The sequence below is a fragment of the Mytilus galloprovincialis genome, chromosome 2 (assembly GCF_965363235.1).
Source record: "Mytilus galloprovincialis chromosome 2, xbMytGall1.hap1.1, whole genome shotgun sequence".
In the NCBI taxonomy this organism is placed as follows: domain Eukaryota; kingdom Metazoa; phylum Mollusca; class Bivalvia; order Mytilida; family Mytilidae; genus Mytilus; species Mytilus galloprovincialis.
Genome location: NC_134839.1, coordinates 15,809,956 through 15,815,172, shown reverse-complemented (window position 1 = coordinate 15,815,172; position 5,217 = coordinate 15,809,956). Strand labels below are relative to the sequence as shown.

The window sequence follows — 5,217 nt, the reverse complement described above, 5'->3', positions numbered from 1 at the left end:
GTGTGGTACTTTTTCGTACCTAGATGTAGCAATGTTACTGGATTAAGGATTCTTTTTTATTTTGATTTGTATGCATAGTTTCATAGCAGTGCAATTTCTTATAACTATTTCTCTATTGTACTGGTACAAAGTTAAAAATGATAAATCCAATTTTTTTAATAAGAGGGACTGCCATAAAAGGGGGCTCACTCAAGTCATAGTTAAATTTTTAACGGTATAATCAATTAAATTTTTCCCATGAAAGGGGCCTTCTAAATCCATCACTCAGTAAAATCAACAGGAAGCTTCTAGGTAGTTATATGTGTTTGTGATCTTTCAATTCAGGAAACACAACGACAATAGCAATAATTGTGAAAGATAAATATACAACCATGACATGAAAAGACTAGCAAAACCATCAGCAATAGGTCACAATATCCTCAATATGAATTGACTTACAATGTATACTTTGGTTGCCAATGAATGCAGATAAAAATTTGTTGCATCTGTAGTGATAATTAACCTTCAATGTCAATAAAGACAAAACTATTTCTTTTCACTCCTTGTTCTTGTTGTTTTCTCTTTCACACATTCTCACTTAAATTTCGCCATGTTAGGCCTGAAAGCTTTACAGTTACCTAACTAAATTTGTCAGTGTGTCAGGTTCAGCAAAATAATTTTAAAGATAAATTATACCTATTTTATTTACATAAGATGCATAACATCAGAACTGTAAAATACATTTTAGTAGACAATACAAAGTAGTTAATTTCAAGTATAGAAAAAGGTGTCCAACCAACAACAAACAAATAGGTAACATGTTCTCAATTTACTTCAAAGTAACCAATTAAATTCATGTTTCAAAACTATTAATAAGCTGTACCCTAATAATATTAACAATATTTCATACATGTATTTAGAATATTCAGTTTACAATTCTAAAGTTATTTCGATGAAAAAAATTTTAAACATCAGTTTAATAAAATAACCCATCTAGTTATTGCACGGCCCCTGTTTAAATCAATCAGCTCTCCTTGCAAAACCAAAATGAATAAACACTCCCTCAAATATTTATTTAAAAAAAAAGAACAAAGTAAGACTTATCAGTTATTTTATGTCTTACTGCTTCAAATTTTACATTTTAAAACACGTAGAAGTAAAAATAAAATTGTCAGGAAGTAAGTATACAGATTGTACCTAACAGTTTATAACTTTATAAAGCATGATCACTTATCATTTTTTAAAGCACTGTAAATTTTAGTTTGAGCAAACAGATCCAACTCAATGTCACCCCTCTAGAGCACCAGGATCTAAATACATGTCACCCATCTCATATTGCACTAGGATCTAAATCATTTTCACCGTTTGCTCCTACATGTACATTGATGTTTTATATTATGAAACTTTGTTTAAACTTATTTTGACCTTAATAAACTTGAACAGGCCTAGGTCAAAACTGATTTTATAGTCTTAATCTATTGAATTCTAATATTGGCTTGTATCAATTTTTAGATGAATGAATAAGTTGACACAAAAGTTGGTTAACATTTTCACGGAACTGTCATGTATACAGATAACACTTTCTCTGAGTTTCTCAAAATTGTTTATACTATACATGTATGTCATAGATCACAACAAAAACAAATAATCATACTTGTACTGAAACATCAATAGATATAAATATAAATGTTCATTATATAAAACTTTTCATGCTATATGTATCTGCATTGTTACATCGAAGGTCCCAATTCTGGCTTGAACTTGACGGGAAAGCGGACTCCTATTGAAGGCCTTGGTGAGCTGTTTTGAAGCTCTCAACTGACTTGGCGCACACTACGTCTTCTTTCAATGAATCACAGTTTTGACAAAGAATGTGTTTTTAAATTGCTCCTTTTCACAGTTTGTTGTTTCAATAGCCTTAACCAAATTTATAAATTATCATTTTCAAAGTCTGCAAAGCGTGTCGGCTTGATGTTCCTTTTTAGTAAAGATTGCTTGTTACCAATAATTTGTCAGGTTTGGATAGCTGGGACCATACCCTCAACCACTTTGTACGGTAATACTAGTCTTTGGCTTGTTCTTGTGAATTGCAGGTTTATCAAGTTCCAGTAAGTGTAGCATGTTGGTGGTCGATCCTTCTTATCCAAATTTATCATCCCCTGTGATTTTTTTCAGAACCTGAAATTATACAAAAATCCATAATAAAACTACATGTAGTGTTGTCAATATTAATTAATATAGATTAACTAGAACTCTACTTTCAATTTCTACTAATACATTGTATTTAAAAAACTACATTTCACTTTGTTTCTTATGTGTGATAGGTGAGTCGTCATGTCAGACATATATAGATACACACTGAACATTTATGTCCTTTTTTATAGCTTTTTAATGCAATTGCATACAAGTATTTCAAGTTAGACATTAACGAGTGTAATGTGTATGCATTAATATTAACTCTACAATTATACTGCTATACAGAGAGTTAAAATACTGGCAAAAACAATAATTATCCCAGAGCCATGTTTAAAATATACTTTTATAAATATTTTCATATTTAATTAAAAAAAAAAAACAGTTAAGGCATCACCCTTTCTAATCCAGTGTTGGTAAATAATCCCAAAAAAACATTAGTAAATTAGGAAAAATTGTATTAGCCTTTATGAATTTTAACACTTTCTACTTTCATCCTGAAGCTAAGAGACGGCTAGCTTTTTAGAAAAGCTATTACTTGTTTGAATGCATTTGTGCACTCAGAGTCAAGATGCAAGTGTACACCTACATAGTGCATGTATGTCATCAAGCACATTCTGTGGTGCTTTCAAATGTTTCTCAATTTCGTATTTGATGTGAAAATATTGAAGAAATACCATGTATTGACTGTTAGTTTTGGCAGGTTCATATTTTTTCACTACATGGGCGCAGCCATATTAATTTCATAACGAGGCGCACTTTTAATTATATAATCATAAAACGTTTCGGATTTAAGTTACGGTTTTCTGTGGTGAAATAGAAGGATACCCTATTAATTAATTTAGTTTTCGTATTAAAAAAGAAGAAAAGATGTTAATATTAGAATAACGAAATCTGCATCTTGTAAATCTTAACTTAAATATATAAAGTTTGTTCCACGTGTCACAAGGTTATCTTGACCATCTTCTGTACATTTTATTTTACGTGAAAGGCGAGATGATGTGGTTCTTTTTTTTTGTGTAAACAAGTAAAGACGATAAAATAAAACACAAATTATTTAAAATACTTACAGCTTTTCAATGAATCAGGCCAACAATTACCCAGCTTCTTTATTCGTTTGATTGCGGCCATCACTTCATGTACAACAGAACTTGGCCACGCGAATATGATACTCGTCCGGCGGGAAATCCTGTAATCAGTTGCACAGCTGGTTCCTGGTAAAACGATGCATCCACGATAGTAAACATACTAGTCTAGTTAGTTGTTTGATAATCTACTAGGGACTTTTAATGAAGTACTAGCCAAACTAGTAATATTTACTAGGTATTTTTTTCAGTGTAAAACAAATCATGTATCTAAGACTAAATATAGACTTGCACATCACTATTATGCGTATAAACATCCCAGTTGCGGAACTAGAAATTTTCAAAAGTGGGTCCCAGTACTGCCGAAAAGGGGGCCTGTGCCAGTCATGTTTCAGTGCTTCTCTTTATAATCAATAACACAAAAAAGGGGGAGGCCCACCTGCTACCGCATTCCTTTGATACGCCTCTGCATCCTACAAGATATCAAGGTCTTTGCTTAAAAAAATGTAGGAGTAGCTCTATAGATGCTGGTTATATACATAATTGTTAAGGTTCAACTTCCTGACATTTAAGAATATTTGACAAAAATCAAGATGCATATATAGGAATACATGCATGAACATCTCAATTGCATGTTCAGACAACCTCTGAAATATTAATTAAAACTATAAATTTATAGTTAAAAAAATGTCGGAAGAGGAAGCAGGACAAACGATGATCTCTCTCTGCATTTTATAATAAAATGTATCCAACTACCTTGAATTTTGAGGATATTTGACTTAAATGTTTCAGTTGCAACTCAAAAACTGTACGAGGTGATAGCCAGACAAACCAATCTATAGCTTGACGAACAGACGAACGGGTAGACGAACGAACCTGTAGGCGATAAATTAATATACCCTTCGATGAAAGTGAGGTCATAAAATAAGCTTGAAATTGCAGTTGATACTTATAAAAAATCAAAACCTCATAGTGCTCAGTTTGCTTAAACATTTCTCTTCAGCTTTATAGCCATGAATTCTAAGATTTCTAAGATCGTAATACATTTGAGTTTCTGAATTGAAAGTTATTTTTCAGGGATGCAATGGTTGCTTTCTATCAAATTTTGTTTTTTGTTTTGTTCTTGTTTTTACATACTCTAGGCTATTGTTTCACATTTTGTCACATCGGGACATTTTATAAATTGTTACGTATATACATTTCGCATGTGTTGGTTTATTGTCGAAGGTCGTACGTCGAGTTTTTCGATTGAATCGATGGGTGCATGGATAGTTACAATACATGTGTCGGATCGGCAATTATAGAACATTTTCTGTTATATCCGTATTTTGCGTGGAATTCTCGCCGCGTTGAAGACCCAATTGCCTTCGTCTATCGTCTTCTTGTTTTCGAGTCGTTGTCTCTTTTACTTATTCTCAATAGCTGCAAATGTTAAATAACACCAAGATTAAAAGCACCAACAGCTAGTGTATAGTTCGGTTGGTATAGGCGGATCCAGTGGGAAGGGGGGGGGGGGGCGTGTCCCCCTCTCGTGGGATTTTTTTTAGTGATTATATACTATATAGGGAATCAGTGACTTGAAAGACCCCCACCCACCTTAGGTCAGTCAGCACCCTGTCATGTATTTGTTAAAAGAAAAAAAATATATTGCCATTCACTCTAAAAACGAAGCTAAATACTTAAACCCTCTTTTAAGAAAAGTTATATTGTTTCATTTTTACAATTTATTTTCAATAGCTTAAGATTAAAAGCGCCGACAGCAAGTGTTTAGCTCGGTTGGTATAGGCGGATCCAGTTGGGGGGGGGGGGGTCCCCCTTTCGTGGGAATTTTTTTATTGATTATATACTATATAAGGATTCACTGACTTGAGAGACCTCCCACTTTAGGTCAGGCAGCACCATGTCCTGTATTTGTTAAAAAATATATAAAAATATATATATATTGCCATTCACTCTAAAA

General features: G+C 32.8%; 1 long non-coding RNA gene across 1 annotated transcript; it reads right to left on the bottom strand.

Moving 5' to 3' along the window:
• Window positions 1-665: 665 nt before the first annotated feature.
• Window positions 666-3,327, bottom strand: LOC143062996 (uncharacterized). Its single transcript, XR_012974908.1, has 2 exons — window positions 3,243-3,327; window positions 666-2,157 (listed from the first exon to the last, which is right to left on the bottom strand). It is a non-coding gene; the product is annotated as an uncharacterized LOC143062996 (long non-coding RNA).
• Window positions 3,328-5,217: the final 1,890 nt, after the last annotated feature.